Source organism: Triticum dicoccoides, chromosome 5A (assembly GCF_002162155.2).
Source record: "Triticum dicoccoides isolate Atlit2015 ecotype Zavitan chromosome 5A, WEW_v2.0, whole genome shotgun sequence".
Taxonomy (NCBI): domain Eukaryota; kingdom Viridiplantae; phylum Streptophyta; class Magnoliopsida; order Poales; family Poaceae; genus Triticum; species Triticum dicoccoides.
Window position 1 is genome coordinate 27,713,021 of NC_041388.1, and position 20,417 is coordinate 27,733,437.

The 20,417-nt window shown below is 41.8% G+C and overlaps 2 pseudogenes; both read left to right on the top strand.

The window, feature by feature from the left end:
* The window catches only part of LOC119299096, a 9,082-nt pseudogene extending 3,216 nt beyond the window's left edge, over positions 1 to 5,866 (top strand).
* Positions 5,867 to 13,651: 7,785 nt separating this feature from the next.
* LOC119298662 lies at positions 13,652 to 15,363 on the top strand (annotated as a pseudogene).
* The last annotated feature ends 5,054 nt before the right edge of the window (positions 15,364 to 20,417 follow it).

The window sequence follows — 20,417 nt, forward strand, 5'->3', positions numbered from 1 at the left end:
GAGGGAGGGGGCGGGGTGGTGTTCCCGTGGGCAGAGGGAGGGGGGGTGGTGTTCCCGCGGGCAGATGGAGGGGGCGGGGTGGTGGATTTGAAGGATTTGAATCTTGTGTTCAAGAGGGATTTGGGATGGGATTGGGATTAGGGTTGGATCTCGTCTTGTTCGGGGAAATTCGATGTTTCCTGTCCTGAGCTGTGTTCCATCACGGCGCCAAGGGCACGGAGTGAGCTGGAAGCGGCCGGAACCAGGCTGCGTGTTGGCTTTGCGCGCACGCGTTTGGTGCTTCCGTTTCTTAAAATCTGGAGGAAAGTCCCTTTGAATCGTTCAGCAAGACAGAGTGTCAAGCTCCCCGCGTTCGGTGGGAGATTTCTGGTGACAAGTGACAGGTTGTTGTTTGTCCACCCATCGTATTTCTCCATTGGTAGCACTGGTGCCACTACTCTGTAAGGCTGTAGCTGTACTGTGTGTGCACGCTGTGCCCAATCATTTTGCTAGATCACCATGATGATGAGATTTACTGCCACAGGGTGTCAGGGAGGGACGTACTAATTTCATACCATTGTAGTAGTAGTACTAGTACCTAGCAAACATGAATAATTATTACTCCATGTGCATTGGAGTAGTACTTGGTACCTGCAAGATTTTTTCCTCTCTAAGGCTGAAGTGAAACAAATATGGCCCTAATTTGTGCTAAGTGAAGGACATGTTGTTCTTGCAATGATCCATGTTGATTTGCTTACTTTGGAGTGCCTGCATTATGTCAATGATCAACCTGGATGTATTGTATTTGTGAGTGTTGCTTACTGCTGCCATGGGTTGCCGTCATTGGTTTGTGTAATGCTAGTGCTAAACCATCTGATTTCAGGTTATTTATCCAGGTATATATGGCTTTGCTTATTTCATCAGCAGACAGTTATATGGATTTTACATTGTTGCATCACACTTTCTTGAGTTGTCATTATCCGGTCTGATGGTCTCGTGTTAACATTTCTGGGTCACTAATGATTAGTAGAAATAATCAGTTTGTTGAAGGTTACATTTGTATATGTTACTAAGTTGAACATTAGCATATGAACTAGATGCTTTACTAATCAATGCAGCTTATTCATATTTCCCAGTCACTACTCAAACTTCAGAGAATAGTGGTACTAAACCAGACATGGTAGGGACAACGCAATATGACACTTACAAGTTACAGCCAATGTTAGTAATAAAGGACTGTCTCCCCAAATTGGCTAATGGCAGTTATGGTCAAAATACCTGATCATCACATGTAGTAATTTTGTTAAATATTAGTTTTCACAAAATTCTTAGTTAAGGCTGAAGTGAAACAAACATGACCCTAATGCTGAAGCGAAACAAACATGGCCCTAATGCTGTGCTAACTGAAGGACATGTTTTATTCTGTACATTTTTTATGTGTGCTTGTATGTTTCTTATGTTTTACAGATTTTTTAGGTGTTCTTGTATGTTTTTTCCTAGTTACTGATGATGCAGTTTTAGGGTTTTATTGACTTGTTTTTTTCCTTTTTGTAGATGTCGCAGGCACCGCTGGTGAGAATGAAGGGAGTAAGAAGGTTAAGAAGAAGACCAAGAAGAAAGGCAATCTATGTGGCTTTAAGTCAAGGTTTAACTCAAAAAGGCTGGCTGAGATTGGGAAGCAAGTATCACCAGAAAAACAGAGAATCATAAGGGAGGGACCGTTTGGAGACTTGTTGGACATCCGGTCTTTCAAGGTGCCCCATGAGCTCATTGAGTTTGTTGTGATGAACACGAATCACATACTCTCTGAGTTCAAACACAAGAACAAGTCCATCACCTTTAGCAAGCTCATGGTGAAAAGGATTTTCAACGTGCCATCTGGTGATAGACCCGTGAAGCTTCTTAAGAAGAGTGATGAACATGATCTTCGCAGCATCTACAAGGAGGGGAATAGGGCTCCAATCGCCCATGTTGTCAAGTTGCTCACTAGTTGCAGCAATGAGGACGTGGTTATGATAAATAGGACTTGGACACTCCTTGCGTTGGCAACAGTTTTGTGCCCAGGCACTGGCAATATGGTGAATCTCGAGTATCTAGCTTCCTTGGAAGATATGTCTTTGGTGCATGAATTCGCTTGGGATGAGCACTTGTTGGCACGAGCGATGGAGGAGGTTGGAGTCTTTCAAGAGAAGAAGAGGATGCAAGCAAATACAGAAAAAGCAGCGGAGTTTTAGATCGCTTCATGCCTTCCCATGTTAGCGGTATGCAACGCAACAAAATGAAATACATGCATTTTTTCCTTTGCTGCATGAAACCATTTATACATTTCTATAGCTCGCATTTATGTTTTTGTTGGCTAATGTCCTTTTCCATTCTATGCAAATCATATACATGGATCATATTGATATTCCGGCCTGCCTCCCAAATGAGCATGCCATTGATTATTCCGTGCCAAGGATACGTTTTGTTTGTCAAAAGGATTTTGATTGGTTGGATAAAGTTGACAAGAACAAGCTCACTCTTGTCCAACCTTTCTATGGGAAACACACCCAAGTAATTTTGCTACATCCCGCCTATGTACTTTCCTTTGCCAATGGAGTATTAAGACCCCCTGTTTTTTGCTCACTGAATTTGCATGTAGCAATCTTTGCTTTTCCATTTAGGTTATGGAAGCCTTCTTATTTCCGCCACTCATGTTTTGTTTTCCTAGATACGGAGTTTGTGCAACACCCCCTATGCAGCACAACTCGCGGGACAGGAAGTTGGTGCTGAAGCAGTCAGTGGGCAGGGAGTTGGTGCTGAAGCACCTAGTGGCCAAGGAACTAGTGGCCAAGGAAGCCAAATTCAAGGTGCTGAAATTCCAGCAAAGGACTCTCAATCAAACGAGGCTCAACAAAATGTTGAAGCTGAACCACACCTATCATCCTCGCTCAACGATTGGCTGCAGCAATCATTGCCTAGCATGCAAGATCTAAGGGTACTTTTCCCCCATCTACACTATCTTTTTCTTTGTATTCATTTCCTGTTTTGCCTTTGGCTTTGCATTATTTACTATACCCAGTTGCAAGTGTATATTTTGTTTGCTGCATCCCTCATTCTGATGTGCTACAACCATGTTCTGTTTTTGCTTCATATGTGGTTTAAGTTCATACCTACTAGGCTTTTTTTTACTGCATCCATATGTCTAGTGTGCTACAACTACATTATGTTTTTGTTTCAAACATGTCATAATTTTGCTACATCCATATCCATAATTTGCTACCTAGAGGTATAGACCATTTGTTTTTTATGCTTCATCCATGACAGTAAATTGCTGCAATCACACTGTTTATTTGATACATAATGACACAGCAGCACACCTACTTCTCAAAATCTGGATTTACTTGTCACTAAAAATGTTGGCCACTTGCCTTCTTGTAGGTACCAACTCAGTTTCAAATGCTATACGACAAGCACAAGGGTATTTTTGCAGCAGAGGTGGATGGTGTAGTAGGCAAGTTTGGACAGTGTTTAAAGGAATTGCAGTGCAACCGGATGGCCGCTCTCCTTCGTGATGTTGGAGACGCCATCACAGCTACCAATGAGCCCAACTTTTCCTTTGAAGCACCTATCATGGACGAATGTCGCGAAAAAGAGAATGATGCTAAAGCTGCAAATGCTGACATTGGTGCTCAAGCTCAAGCTCAAGGTACAACACCTAGCATCAACAAGGATGAAGTCACCGGATTGAACCTAGAAGTTGCAACAGAGGCTGCGGAAACTCGTGAGCAACAAAGAGTGAGTTTCGAGATGGAAGACAACGCCTCACCTCACAGCCCCCCACTCTTCTATGATGCACCCAGGAGTGCGACAGTCGGCATTTGGGACGACGAGCCATCATGTGAGTTGTTCCCAAAGGGCTCCGAAGACTATGAGATGATGCATTCCACAAATGAGCCTATAATTAAGAAGAGCACAGTCAGTCCCATCTATGCAAACATCCCCGTGTTTCCTGTTTCAGACGATGATGACAGCCCAAGTATGCTTTCTTCATCTTGCATCATTTATTTTTATTTTTCTCCATATCATTTTTTCACAATTGTGTGATTCCAGCAAATTCTTTTTGTACAATCTCTTGCAAACTCATCCATTTGTATTTTTTTTTGCTACAGCTGCTAAGATGGTCGCTACAGAAGAGCATTTTGCTGATGCAAGCAGTGGCCCTAGCACACATGACAAGAACACTAGGAAGAAGAGGATGGCCAAAGTTCCAGCCATAAAAAATACCAAGGCAAAGAAGCAAAAGGTCGACAAGGCTGCAGAAATGTATGAGAGGTTTGTAAAACATGGGAAATCATTGAGGAAATCACAACCCAATGAACAAGTGTGAGCTACCTAAGCCTTATCTGTTTTTGCTTTCTATTTTTTATTTTTTCTGCTCGAAACAAATGATTCATTCGGTTGCATCTATGGTAACAGGACACCTTTCATCAAGCTAGGTGGATTTTACATTGGATACAAGAAATTCCTTGTATGCTTCAAGCCTCGCAGGGATATGAATGATGAGGTCAAGTCACTATGTATCGAGATGAACAACATTGCATCCCGTGCAGCAAAAGAACCGGAGCTGAAGAAATACATTTTCTCAGTCCACGCGGGGGTAAGTTTTTGTAAAAACAAGCAATGCTTCATTCTTTTCTTTCTTTTCACATTTTCGTTGCAACACACACTAACCATTTTGTTGTATCTTTCAAGTAGATCCTACTAAAACAAGACCCATCAACTTTCCAACCAGCAAAACTCATGGCTGAGCTTGAAAGGGCTATGAAAGTGTTCAAGGTTCAAAAGTTTGACCTCGTAAGTTTCACGAAGCTTTCTTTTGTTCCACACCACAAATAACTTCCAAATATGATCGAATGATGTGACGCGGCTGTAACATTTTTTACATGTTCTGAGTACCTTTTCGCCTTTCTTTTGTTTTTTGCAGCTCTTTTTCACAATTGTTCATGATCGCCATTGGATAGTTGTTTGCGCAAACTTGCTTCACAAGCAGTGGAATGTATTTGACTCAATCCATTCAAAAGGAAAACAATCTCCTTTGAAGAAGCAAGCCAATAACCTGGTATGCTCATGCTCTCTAATTTTTTCTGTTTAGCCTTCCGATTCATCTACATAAATGCCCTGTTGTCATCTTTACACACCTCATTTTATTTTTGAAACTTTTGTGTGTGTTTTTGGTGCTAGATCACAAACTTTGCAACCCTCGCACAAGAGTGCAGCGAATTCAATGTCAATGTTGGATTCTTCGCCCGTGTTGACCTAGAGGATTACCCAAAGCAAGATACCCTGTGAGTTTTCTTTTTGAATTTTGCTTCAATCATGTGTTCCATTTCAACATTTTGTTTTTTCAACTACGCATGGGAAGTATGATGGAGAACTTTTTATTATCTCACAGATGTGATTGTGGTTTTTTGGGGCTCAAGTATGTGGAGGACTATGATGGGAAGTCAATGAGAGAGTTCAAGCAGGTACACATTTTTAATTTTTTGTCTTGTCATTTTGTTACAATCTACTTTCTTTGTTTTCAATACTCATGCAACAGAAGAATACCATGTTTTGTTGTTGCTTCATATGTGGTTCAAGTTTGTACCTACTAGGCTTTTTTAGCTACATCCATATGTCTAGTTTGCTACAACTACATTCTGCTTTTGCTTCATCCATATCATAATTTTGCTACATCCATATCAATTTTTTGCGGTGGATGGATGTGAACTTTTTGCATTCATCACTCATGCAACACAAGAATAACTAGTATCATACTTGCTTACTTTTTGTATTCATTTTTTACAGGAAGACATGGCGCGATACCGCATCGATGTGGCATACAACCTTTTCAGCCACCCAATGAACAACGCCCAAAAGGAGCGGGCGTTCAACGATGAGTTGGCGGCTTGATTTTCTGGAAGGTTCAAGACGAACAAGCTTGTTTCTTCGTTAGGTCTAGATCATGTCCGAGGTGGTAGCGTTCTGATAGGATTAGAGTAGTGTGCGTTCGTATGTAAACTGTTGATACCTCCAGTAAACATGTGTCCTTTTGGTATGTAAACCGATGATAACTTGATATTTGGATGATGCACTTATGTTTTTAATGGATGCGTTCTTCTGTTTGCCAACATGATCATGCGGTGACAATTGTTTTTTGTTTCACTGGTTCTGAAATATGAAAATATTTCAAACTTCATCCATTGAAGTTTCAAGGGAATCTCTGTGCATTTTCCCCCTCAAAACATATTTTCTGAAAAATAATATGTGAATGCTACTTTTTGTCACACACTTATATTGCTGGAAGCTCATAGGAAATAGCTACAACCTTCTGTTAGATTTGTTGCAGAGCCTATATATTTTTTTACCTGCAAATTAGCTACATCCCTACAATATTTTTGCTGAAATCATAATGTAAATATGCTTCCTTTCCCAACTTTTGCTGTACAGCTAAATCAACACTTTAAATCATTCAAGGCTTTTTCCTTTTCAAACTTGTTATTTTGCTTCAACCATGTTTTAAAAAGCTTCAACCATGTTTGCAAAAAGCTTCAACCATGTTTCCTAAAAGCTGCAACCATATTTTGAAAAAGTTTCAACCATACTTTGAAAAAGTTACAACCAAGTTTTCAAAAGCTTCAACCATGTTTCCTAAAAGTTGCAACCTTGTTTACAGAAGCTTCAACCATGTTGTTAAAAAGTTGCAACCATGCTTTCCAGAAATCTTATAAACATGTTTTCTTGAAGCTTCAAACATGTTTCCTAAAAGCTTCAACCATATTTTCAAAAAGATTCAATCATGTTTTTCAAAAGCTTCAACCATGCTTTTCAAAAGCTTAAAACATGTTCTTTTTAAGCATGGATCAAGCTGTGGTTACAACAACCATTGAGTACTATTTTTTTTAAAATAAATAAGAAAAAACCCACATTCTGCTTTTTTTTAATTCTACTTTTGGCACCATCATACTACAAAAAGTAAGCTCTCACAAACATATAACAATAAGAATTTATTTAAAAACAACTCTTGTAAAAAGCAACATTCTGCTTTTTTCAAACCACGCATGTAGTAATATGTTGCAATCCCACAAAACAAACATTTAGAGCTAGTCAACACAACTTATTATCATAAGTCATGGGGTGTTACAAGGCAATTCATCATTTTTTCCCTCACAAAAATATCCTAAAGTGTAAGGATTGTTTCGACACCCGGAGCTTTCGCGCTCGCACTCGCAGCAAGAAAAGCTGCAAGGAGTTGGCAATCCTTCACGTTCTGATCTTCATCTTCACAATATTTGCATGGAGTCTTCTTTTCCCTTGGCTTTGGAGCTTTCTCGTTTTCGGCGTGTCCTTCTTTGCTTTCTTCTTCATTTCATCTTCTCGAATCTCAATTAGTGGTTTCCTGCGCTTCTCTTTCTCCTTTGGCCTCCCCTTCTTTGCAGACTTTGGTGGGTTCCGCAGTCCTACGGGGGGTGGATCCCGCTGACCTGTACTTGGACCTCCTGAGACTTGTTCATGTCCTGCATGACCTTGGCCTTCTTCGTCTCCTGCAAACCCATCAGTTGCTCTAGCTTTTATTGCAGCAACCCCAACACTGCCCTGATCAATTAGCCCAGAGACAAAACTATAAGCTTCATCATTGAAGCAAGCATCAAAAGCGAGTTTCCCAATCTTCCGGCATAGAGAGTTAAACTTTAGGGTGTTTGTCGTGGGGACGCCGAAATGCATAGCTCTATGCCCATCACCCGGTTCAGGCGCAAGGTCGGTTTCTCTCTTAGACCATCTTGGAAGCATGTAAGTCGCAGGTATCGTTTGCACATTCAGGTGCACCATGACACGGATGATATGTGGGCAGATCAGCCCACACATCTCAAACATGTTGCAGGTGCACATGTATGCCTGATCTTTAGGAGCAACACGCACCGTGTACACTTTTGGGTTGACGCCATAGTTTGCAACAAGGCGAAACCAGATGACATCCCCTTGCAGCTGATATTGCAGACCATAGCCTGTTGATTTAGCCAATAGTTTCTAAAACTTGGAAAATACCTCTCTGGTATAGAAATCTGCAGCTTGCTTTTCAATGTTGTAGTTGCAAACAAAAAAAGCTTCCAACATCAATAATAATTGCTACATATGTTTCAAAGAAATGCTACAACCACACTGTGCTGGAAAACTAAAAAATGCTACATGACTTTGGACTTACTTGCTCCAGTGCGGAGGCCTCGTCGCTTCATTGATGAAGCCAGCATTGTCTTCACGATCAAGCATTAGTTCCTGGCAAAGCTCAAACTGCTGGACAAATGTCCAAACCGAGTCTCCATGGTGATTTAAATTCTTGAAGTAGGAATTCAGGCCCTCGGACCGCCCGGTTGTTCCTGTGAATGGGAAGAACTTATTCCTAAAGTACACAGGAGCCCACATCTCCCTGCTGTCCCACATGTTCTTCAGGTGTTTCTTATCAGCCACACCAAATGACTCGACCATCTGCTTCCACCGTTCTTCAAACTCCTCAACGGTATCGGAATCATTGATGCAACCATAGAATGCTTCAGCAAAAGGCTCATCCTTGCCCAACATCTTCCCTAGTTTCGTCCTTGCAACCCGGAAGATGTGCCACTTGCAACATATGTGTGTTGAATGTGGAAATACCATTGAGATGGCTTTAGCCATTACCTGGTCTTGATCAGTCATAATGTTCAACGGATGCTCGTTATCCATTGCCAACATCCATTGCTGGAAGACCCACTTGAAAGTTTCGATGGTCTCATCAGGCAACAAAGCTTACCCCAAGCAAACAGTATGTGTGTGGTTGTTAATGCCAACAATCGGAGAAAAGGGCAAGTTGTAGTGATTGGTGCAGAATGTGGTGTCGAAAAACACACAATCTTTGTACTTTGGATACAAGGCCCTTGTTCTCCCATCAACCCAGAAAAGTGCTCTAATAGCTCCATCTTCTTCTAGCTTCAAGAAAAAGAAGTTGGGATTCTCCACTTGTCTTCTCTCAAAGTACTCGATTGTCAGCTCCAAATCACGCTCTGACAGGCCCCTTCGCAGCTTTGCTCTTGCATTTGTCACATCAGTCTTCACATACGGCAAACTCCTAGGATCGCAACATCGTGCATCTCCAAGCAAGCCCATCATATTAGCCGTTGATATGTTGCAATAGTGCAGCGAAGTGATGTATTGCATGTCTGTATCGGGGATCTTTTTGTGAGAGCGGCAAAATCTTCGACGCCCCCTTTGCAACATCAGCTGGTGTGTGTGATCGGCCTCAAAAACTGTCACAACCCAGCTACCTTCTTTGAGGCTAACACACATATGAGCCTTGCAATCATACCGCTCCAACCGGTTTCTTCGCCTCTTGTCGCTCACATCCATATAGATGCCAGCTTGTTTGCTTGGAGATTTTTTATTACTAGCATAGCTCATATCAACATCATCACTTTAATTTGTTGCAGCCGCGTCAGAAATGCTTCCACCAACATTCTTAGAAGGATCTTTCCGTGAGTGTATGCACTCAAAAACTCTATAGATTAGGATGCGCTTCTGTTCCAAGCTATTTTTCCTACTATGCTTTGACGTCACAATGCGAGTTCCAAAGCCCATCTTCGAAGCATATTCATTGTAAACACACTGAGCTTCTTCAACATTGTCAAAAATCATTCCAACAAAAGGGACAACTGGCTGTGATGATATATCTTCGTCTGGTTCATCAACAAGTGTTGCAGCATTTCCATTGGCATTGTCACCGGTCACACGGGCATTGCAATGGTTTGGAGCTGCACCATCCGTGTTCAGCTGCAAGGAATCCTCACTATCATGTCCCGGAGTATCATTCAGATCAATGCCATCATCTTCTTCTTCGTGCGCAACATTTTGCATATCATCATCAAGGAAAATCGATGGCCCCACAGCAACATTCTGCAACAAAATCAGCACCCAAGTTAGTTCTTTTTTGCTGCATCAAAAAACATGCAAAAAACGCGAAAAAAAAGTGGATGCAGCATGTCAATCACAATTCCAAAACAACTCCTGCATGCAGCATTTTAGGATGTAGCATGTAACATCCAGCAAGTAGCACGTAGCAAGTGCAACACATACTTGTAACATTTTACTAGCAGACAGTAGGAAGAAGCTACCATTAATTGACAACATATCAGAAACATTACACAAAAATCAAACACAAGTACGTTGAGAACATCTCTTTTTAATCTCATTCTCATCAATTGAAATCAAAGGTTGCAACATTTTTTTGTGAACAAAAGGATCTAGGGTTGCAATTGGGAAATCATACCAGATCAATTTCATCCCGGCCATGCCGTGCTGCATCTTGGAAGACCACACCAGGGTTGTAGTACCGTTGCAGCACCGTTCCACTACCACCAGGGCCTTGCTGCCTCAGGGGACTTCGGCCATGAACGGCAGTGGAGCTCGAGCCCAAATCCATGGAGGCAAGGAGGTCATTACGGATGTAAGACATGGTTGAAGCAATTCCAAGGCCGCTTGATAGATGGGGAAGCCCCTCCTCGACGTGATTCAGCCGTGGGGAACTTAAAACAGGCGGATCCGGCCGCCGCCGCCGCGGATCGGGGACGGGCAGACGCGGGGGATCCAGCTCCCCTGTTTTTCTCGTTGTGGCTGTTTGTACAACAGTTGCAACAAAACGTGTTTTTTTCTGCAACGGTTGGCTCGGTACACACTCGCGCGCAGATCTAACGGTTCGCGCTAACCGCATCGGACGGCTCGGGCTCGACCGGCCGAACCGTTGCGCCGGTGCGCCGGCGCAGATCGCTGCCCAGATTCCAATGCGAATCTGCAATGATCCCCATATTCATCAAAGAACGAAAAGAAGTACATGGTCCCAAAAAGCCATGCCAAAGCGATCAGTGGCACGCACCAACAACCACCGCTGTTGGAAGCACCCTATGTCGTGAGAAAGATTTTCCAACAGCTACGTCTTCGTGAAGGAAACAACATGCAAGCACGGCCACTGTCAGATCACGGATTTTGGAGGGTTTCACCCAAGAACAAATTTCAAGCAATCTCCACAAAATGCCTTCAATGATGGAATTCCATGGACACACCAACATGTGGTATAGCCAATTAATGAAATCACACTGGAGATTTTACTCCGGAGCTCATTACCGGAAAAGCACCACTAAACTGAAGTCACCCATTTCGAATGAAAAGGTCAGCCTGCCAGATCACCTCAAAACAAATAGCCAGTCACACGCACAGTCACGTGTCCAGACATGTCCACGTATACTAGGTGGCAAGCGATGCCAGGAAATGCCCACATCCATCAAAGAGGATAGATATTGCGGGCAAATGATAGTGAGAGGTTGCCCGCACCATCAAAAGCTCAGCCATGGGGCATTCGGTAGCCCACTCATGCTGAACTATTGCCTTTGGGGACGTTGGCATTCGAGTTTCTACGGCGAAAGCCCTAATTGCCGAGGAATATAGCTCAATTTTTCTTGCCTCTGTATCCACCAGCCCCCCTCGTCTCGGTGGCTACTACGCTACCAAGAGATGGGGGGAACCACAAAGAGTTGGAGTGTAGTTGAAGTTTTTTTTCATGTTACTCTTTGTGTGTCCATGATGATGGTGGCTTTGCCCTATGTATAGTACTAGTACTCCCTCATTCCAATGAACTAGATGACAACCCCCATGTTGCGGCGGGAACATGAATGAAATTAGTTGTGATGTATTATTGTTTTGATGAGATTTGGTTGTCCTGAATTTAATATGAGACTAAAGATTAGAAATACTTATTTTTTGTATTTGATTATATATAATTATAAAATAAATATTAAGTAGTATCTCTAATGCATGTTGAGAGAAATAAAAGTACTACTCCCTCTGTCTAGGTGAGTAAGTCATCTTAGGTTGTGCACCGCGACCAAGATGGAGAGGAAAACAAGAGAAATAAATGTTTATTTGCTAATTAATATCATTGCATGCAACGAATTGACCACTGCATGTCATCTTTGATAGTCTCAAGTTATTAAAAGCATACACGTCACACATCTCTTATTGGTTGATTCATTTATTTATGTCAGAAAAAAGAAACAACGTGAGAGTTAATGCACCGTGCCTATGTGTTTTGGGACTATTTCGTTTTCGTAAGGCTGGTCATAGTGGGGAGTAACTTAGACTAGTGTCATGCATATGACACTAGTCTAAGTTACTACCTTCATAGTGCAAAGTAACATAGTACTAGTTTCATATGTGACCTCATTCAATAGCTTGTAGACTCATGTTGTCTTGGAAAACGATATGTTACAGTAACATATTATGTTACTACTTCTCATTAACTACTTGCCACATAAGCAAAAAATTCTCGAGGTGCGCTATGTTACTTCCTAAATTACTCCCACTATGACTAGTCTAAGGTGACTTATTCACCTAGACGGAGGGAGTATTGGAGTTGATAAAGTAGGATATGTGCATGTTGAGTAAATTAGTATAGGTAGCATTTTCATGCATGCATGTTAAAAGAAATAAATGTAGTGAAGCTGACGAGGTGGCATATGTGATGATATGACATGTGTTCATGTTGAGATAAATAAATAAGGTAGTGGGATGAACTTTTTAGGTATTCCCTCCGTGTGTGAATAAGTGTAAATCTAACTTTTGTTTTAAGTCAACTTAATAAAAATAAGGCTGCCCGTAATGGGAGTATCATAGGTAGTATCATGCATGTCAACTAAGCAATTTTGATGAGGTGGTATAGAATTAAATGAAGAAAGAGAGGTTTAAGTATCATATCATGATACCGTATCATATTAAATGATGTGCTACTTTGTGTCATACATAGTAATAAATGTAGTCCTTTATGATACCAACATCTAATACTATGCATTAGGGATGTAGTATCATAGACTAGTATCATATGCATGATACTAGTATATGATACTCCCCATTACAACCAGCCTAATAGTAACACATATGACATCAAATTGGTATATTATCAAAGTACATTTCAAAACATAATTAGTGCTACTAATTTAGTGAATGTTGCTACTTTTTCTTAAAAAGTTGATCAAAATTTTAAAACTTTGACTTAAGACAAAAAATAGACGTACACTTATTCACGGGTGGGGGGAGTATACATAGGATAAGGCATGCACGCATTATGAAATGCAACTTTGGTCATAAATTAGAACACATAAATGTGATTTATTTGTAATAGAAATATATTAAAAAGAAGTTTTTTTTGGGTATATTGAAAATGGGTATATTGAAAAGAAGTTTTCGGTGGTATAATTTTGAAGTCACAAAAATGTATATCTTTAAAGTAATTTATGGTCAAAGTTGAATTTTAGAGGCGTGCACATCTTATTCATGGGAACGGAGGGTGTAGTGTGTAAACGAATGGCTTTCAACGGGCGATCGAGTTAATTAAGCGCTTAAGTTCCCGAGGAACGCATGCGTATAGTTCATCCACGCCGAGCAGTTACCAGTTTGAGTAGTGTGCCACCGCCGCAGCATTTACAGCCATTTGTGCAAGCAAGCCTTTTGAATTCCTGAACCACTACCACTACCACTACTCCGTGTTATATTACGGTTGCTCTGCTCTGCCTAATCAAACCTTCTCCTTCGCCGTTCTCACAAAGTCGATCTTCCACACCACCAAAGAACAAAGGAGATGGAGGAGGGCGGCTCCTAATCCCCAACCCCAAAGCCGAAACCAGCCGGGGTCGAGACCACCGACGAGGCCCCGGAGCCGGTGGAGGCGGAAGCGCCCGATCCCGGAATGGGCGAAGTAGATGAAGGACGCGTCGACCGCATCAGCAGCCTCCCCGACGCCGTCCTCGGCGACATCATCTCCCTCCTCCCCGCCGACGAAGGCGCCCGCACCCAAATTCTCGCTTCCAAGTGGCGCCACCTCTGGCTATCCGCCCCACTCAACCTCGACTGCGCTGACCTACTAGCCCGTTACAGTGATCATGGCATTGGCGAGCATGCTGCTGGTGTCGTATCGCGCATCCTTTCTTCCCACTCGGGTCCCGGTCGTCGCCTCCGCATGGAGGGTGACCACTTCGGCCTCGAAGTTGCTACCAATACTATGGATTCCTGGCTCCGGTCCGGCGCTCTTGACAACCTGCAGGAGCTCCAGCTTGGATATTACTCAACGGAGGCACCGCTGCCGTCCTATACCTTCCGCTTCGCACCCACCCTCCGTGTTGCCACCATCAAAAAGTGCAACCTCCCCGACGGCACCATCCAAGGGCTTCACTTTCCCCTGCTCAAGCATCTCGGGCTTGATTATGTCAGCATTTCGGAGTGCTCACTGCACAGCCTCATTGCCGGTTGCCCCGCTCTCGACTGCTTGCTGATATTACAAAGCATTGACTTCCGCTGCCTTCGGATCAACTCCCGTACCCTTAGGAGCATTGGTGTTGATAATGACAATAGTGTTTACCCAAATCGTGTCCATTTAGAGGAACTCATCGTCGAGAATGCCCCTAGTCTTGAGAAGTTGCTCCGTCTTCATTACGGCACTGGTCTGCATGTATCTGTAGTTTCAGCGCCTCAACTGGAGACAATAGGCTACCTTTCTGATGGTGATTACTGGTTTCAAGATAATCCCTACAGCAAACTTGTGTTTGGCTCCACAATTATTCAGGTACCATTAATTTTGAGGCTTTTCAAATTTAATTTTGTTTGTTAAAAAAATATTTATCACTTGACTTGTGAATGGGCTCCTGCAAAAAAATGGGACTGTAAATGGGCTAATAATCTTGCCTTTCATGCTTGGTGAAGGGATTGCACGTTGACAAGCTGGCAATGGTGATCCTCACAGTAAAGACTTTAGCTGTCCAAATGAAAACACTATGTTTGGATACGGTTATTCAGTTGATGACATGCTTTCCATGCTTGGAGATGTTGTACATTCAGATTAAGGTGATGATTCTCCATTCATTGAATGTTCAAACACTTTTGATCTTCTTCTGTCCTCAAATGATTGGTTTACTTATTTCAATATGTTACTTTTAGGCAAGTATGTCAAGGCCAAGCAATTTGTGGGGTCGCAAACACCCGGATCTGATCCAATGTCTTGATATCCGTCTGAAGAAAATAGTGTTGGACTCGTATCGTGGCATCAAGTCCCAAGTTAACTTTGTTACTTTCTTTGTATTGAATGCCAGAATGCTAGAGCTGTTGATACTCGAGGTTCTTTCTGAACATTACAATCAGGAGTTCTTGGCAGAACAACGTACAGAGCTTCAGCTGGAGAAAAGGGCTTCAATAGGTGCTCGGATTCATTTTACAACTCGTAAATGTGTCCGCAGGCCCAAGGATATCAAACATGTCCCAGATTTGGATTCAGTTGACCCATTCTCAGTAGAGTGCTGAAAACAGTTGGTTTGGTCCATTGACGAATGACGAGTTGCTCTTGCATATCGCCTTATCCCATTTCTGCTTGCTTTGCAGTTTCTTAATTTTGTGTTATCCTGAAAACTTATGACATTAAATGAGCTATCTATGTTCTTTTCTTTATATATATACTACTCCCTCCGTTTCGAATTATTTGTTGCAGGTATGGATGTATCTAGACGGCGACGAGTAATTTGGAACGGAGGGAGTATATGGGAAATCCTGCCTATCAACTTATCCCATTTTGTGTTTTGATTAGTAGTGGTGTTTGAAATTTCTTACAGTATTAAATTTGTACAATCCTGAAACATTGTGACACTACATGAGCTATTTATGTGTGTTACTGTAGTTTGACGAACTATGTATCTATGATTAGTTATGTTGTGTTGAATTTCAAGTTTGTATTATCCTAGAAAGCTATTTTTACGTTAGGTTGTCATTAATCCTCATCTTTGTAAGCTTATTCTAAAGTTTCTATTACCATGGAATCTTGCAATTTAGAAAGTTTTTTTTTTGTGTGATTGGTTGATTTTGTAATGTACAATTCAGTCCATTATGTCATTATCATAACCTACTGAAGTCAAGAGGCTGAACTGTTGTGAATTTGTCTACCCTCTCGATCGATGTCAGTCCTTGGCACCAATTATGTATTCGATAATTCGCACCTAGACGGAGGCCGGAGGCGTGCATGTTCGTCTATTCCCTGGACAGTGTGACACGCCACCGTGATTCCCTGCGCGTCGGCGTCTGTATGTTTGGCCGCCGAATCGACATCACTTTCGGTCGTTGTTGTATTTGCTCTCGGTTAGAGCGTGCTGATAACGTGTTAGAAAATAGAGTGAATTACAGAAAACCACCACATTGAAGCCTAGGGTTGCAGAAAAGACTCTTCTACGATTTTGTGTCAGAAAATACTGATTTTGGTCTTAATCATTTGCAGAAAACACCTAACCGTCTGTTCGGGCATTTTAACCTCTATTATGACAGGTGGGGCCCGATTTTGAGGACGTGGCGTAACGCCCACGAGCTCACGCCGTCTGACGGTGCTACAGTGGTAATGGATGCGCCGTCTCGGTCAAAACAGCTCGTTGCCTCACTCTCTCGCATCTGGCTCCTCACTCTCTGTTCTTCTCACTCTCTATTCTTCTCCCCCCCCCCCAACGTCGGTCGCCGTTCTGCTGCTCCGCCGCGCCATGGTGTCGTGGAATGACGGCGAGAGCAGTGAGGAATTAGTGGTGAACGTCACCTCCTCCTGTGATGGCATTATCAAGGTCAGTTCTTTAGATAGCTAGGGTTAGGGTTAGTGAATTGAGGATTTAGTGAATGAGCTCGATCTGAACTTAGGGCTTTGTTTGTTTGCTCCCACAGCTTCCTGCTACCATGCACGACCCGAATTTTTGCGGCATTGATGCAGATGTCAGTGTGTTGTGCAAACACGGCCAGCCGGCAGAGCGCTTAGTTGCTTTTGAAGGGATGCACACGGGCAGGAGGTTTCTTGGCTGTGCTGAGAAGGTACGATTCATAAACAGTGTTCCTCTTGGGTATGCTCATTTGCTATGTTTAATGGTTGGACAACATTGTTTAACTAGTTGTTTAATGGATCTGGTCAGTGCTTAATTAGTTGTTTAGCTTTGGTTAGTGCTAGGTCTTTGTTTATTCCTGTGTTGCACTGTGGTCAGTGCTTACTCAATTGTTTACTGAATCCAATTAGCTCATAATTAACAATTGTTGTGGTCATTGTTTACTGAACTCAGCTAGCTCATAATTAACAATTGATGTGGTCATTGTTGACTGAACTCAGTTAGCTCATACTCCCTCCATTTTTTGTATACAAGGCCACAAACTCATATTACAGGTACCAAGGTAGAAATTAATGCCTACTTAAGCCAGTGTTGCAAGCTAGTCTTCTTCTCGCTTGACGTGTTAATTAATGTGTATTTTTCTCTTCAACGCACAACAAGACAACCCTCTCACTCCTCATTGGTTGATTAATATGGTACATGAAAAACAATCTTCTCACTCCCACATGCATGCAAGGGGTATTAATGTCCTCGGTTGCTAGTACGAGGCAAACCTCATCAATTTTACCTCGATTGATGTTAGTGGCCTTGTATAGATGCAAATTGTAATTTTGATAGTAGTCTTGTATACAAAAATGGAGGGAGTACTTAACAGTGGTCATTTTTTATTTGCTAACAATTGATGTCTAATGTTTTTGCTGTAGAAATTACTTCCCTAAACTTCTTTAACAATGCAAGTCTCATTAATAGTGTTGAAGCCAAGTGTTGTCTAATGTTTACTTAACCTCATTAACAATGCTCTTAGTTAGCTTATTATTTATTTGTATTATGTTTGTTGTACAGGAAGGCATAAATTGTGGAGTAGTGCAATGGATTGATTTTGAATGGCCAGACTCAATGGAGAAGGCATTGGCCAAGTTATGGGATATGTATGAGGAGAGTAAGGCAGGAAGGACCAATAACAACCTTGAGAGTTCATTTACAATTCATAACCTCACAGAAAAGAAGAAGAAACTGCAGGAGAACTATGAGAAGTTAGTTGTTGATGTGAATGCTCTTTTGGATGCCCAGGAGCAGAGGGATGTGCAGTTAAGCTATCAGCAGGAGCAGAAGGACAATGCTGATGTGAACATAGGTGAGCTAGAGAATGAAGTTGGAAACTTGAAGTCAGAGTTGTTAAAGAAAGATGGGGAGAACAAGAAGCTGCAGGAAAAATATGAAACTCTGAAGCATCTCACAGGTGCTCAAGCCACTGTGATTAGGAATGTGAAATTCAATCATTTGAAGGAGAAGGAAAGGCTGACAGAAGAGAGGCGTAAGTTGCAGTTTCACATTTTTGAGCTTCAGAAGTCAGAGGAAAAGATAAAGCAGAAGCTGCAGGGGGTGAAGGCCATCTTAGATGAGTAGTGTGCATCTAGTATGCATTGTTTAACAATGTAGTTGGATCCAGAAGTGTTGTAATGTAGATGATAATCATCTATGCAGTACTTTAGTTTGACTTTGTGAACCAAGTACTTTAAGTATGTATTTTGTGAACTATGTTGTTGGATCCAGTTATGCTACTTGATGAAACTTGTTGTTAGTCCAATATGATGATATGTTGTGCATGTGCTTAGTTAGTAAATTTTGTCATCTACATTCATGGATTAACCTTGAGGGTCATTTCCTCGATATATGGACAAGGTGACCATAGTGTCACCTAGAGCCTCATCTTGTCGACATATTGATGAAATGACTCTAGGGTTACCTAGAGCCTCATATTGTCGATATATCGATGAAATGACCCTAGGGTTAACCTTGAGCCTCATCTTGTCGACATATCGATGAATTGACCCTAGGGTTACGTAGAGCCTCACCTTGTCGACATATCAATGAATTGACCCTAGAGTTACGTAGAGCCTCATTTTGTCGACATTTCGATGAATTGACCCTAGGGTTTACCTTGGGCCTCATATTGTCGATATATGGATGAAATGACCCTAGGGTTTACCTAGAGCCTCATCTTGTCGATATATCGATGAAATGACCCTAGGGTTTACCTTGAGCCTCATCTTGTCGACATATTGATGAAATGACCCTAGGGTTTACCTTGAGCCTCATCTTGTCGATATATCGATGAAATGACCCTAGGGTTTACCTTGAGCCTCATCTTGTCGACATATTGATGAAATGACCCTAGGGTTTACCTTGAGCCTATATCGATGAAATGAGGCTATTTCTATGCTTACAATCGGCCGAGATGGCGCGTTTGTTGCCACTGTAGCACCATCAGACGGCGTGAGCTCGTGGGCATTACGCCACGTCCTCAAAATCGGGCCCCACCTGTCATAATAGAGGTTAAAATGCCCAAACATACGGTTAGGTGTTTTCTACAAATGATTAGGAGAAAAATCAGTGTTTTCTGGCACAAAATCGTAGAAGAGTCTTTTTTGCAACCCTAGGCTTCAATGTGGTGGTTTCCTGCAATTCACTCTAGAAAGTAAAACGAGAGACAATAGACAGGGATGTAAAGTGAAGGGTTGTCTTTATTGATGATTGAGTACAAGCATATATAGCCCTGAGGGGACGCATTCAACAGACGCGATGGTTCGGAGAGACATGAGCGAACAGTCGTGTCCCTCATACATGATTCTCCATAATTAACACATGGGTTAATTAAACTCAACACACCCAACGTGCAAGGGGCTTCACTTCCAGAGGCGGAGTTGGAGGAGGCACAAGGCTAGTGGCAGTTGGTAAAGTGATTGCATTCTTTGTAGCTAAGATTATTTGATTATTGCTGAGAGCTGACCCTAGGTACCAGTTGGTGCATGGTGTCAGCAGAAGTAGTATCTGTAGCTACCAGTTCTTGGCAGCAGTGATAGGCAAAACTTGTGGCAAAAAAAGAAGTTATCCTTCAATTTAGCTTTCAAAAGACTGTTAGAACTCCTGCTTTGTTATAATCCTACCTTTGGAAGAAAGCGCCCATTTCTACGGAAGAATTATTTGGAACAAGGACATAATGCTGAAATGAAAGAACAAAACACGGAACTGGACATGAGATAGTACAAAAATCAGTACAAAGTATTACTACAAGATTAGTACAACATATTTAATATATATGGTTTGGGCCGGCTAATACTTGTTGTAATTCACCTGAAAATACTTTGTAAATGTAGATCAAATTTATATAGAAAAGATAGCAATGTCTACAATACAAGTCAATATCATTATATTGATCACTAAATATATTTTCATACTGTATTTATTTGTATTAGAACTATTGATATTTTCTATAAATTTGATCAAACTTTACAAAGAAAAATTGGCATTCACTTGTTTTATAATAGAGAGAGTACACCCATTCACCTCAATCTACAAAAACTTCCATTCACCAGTATGGATGTTCTTTTTTCCCAGCCAATGGACAAATAACTAAAGTCCATCTGATGACCAAGGTGCATTGTCCCGAGCTGCTGTTTCCTCTGATGACCAAGGGAATTTTGCTGGCGGCTGAAGCCAGTGTGATGTGAG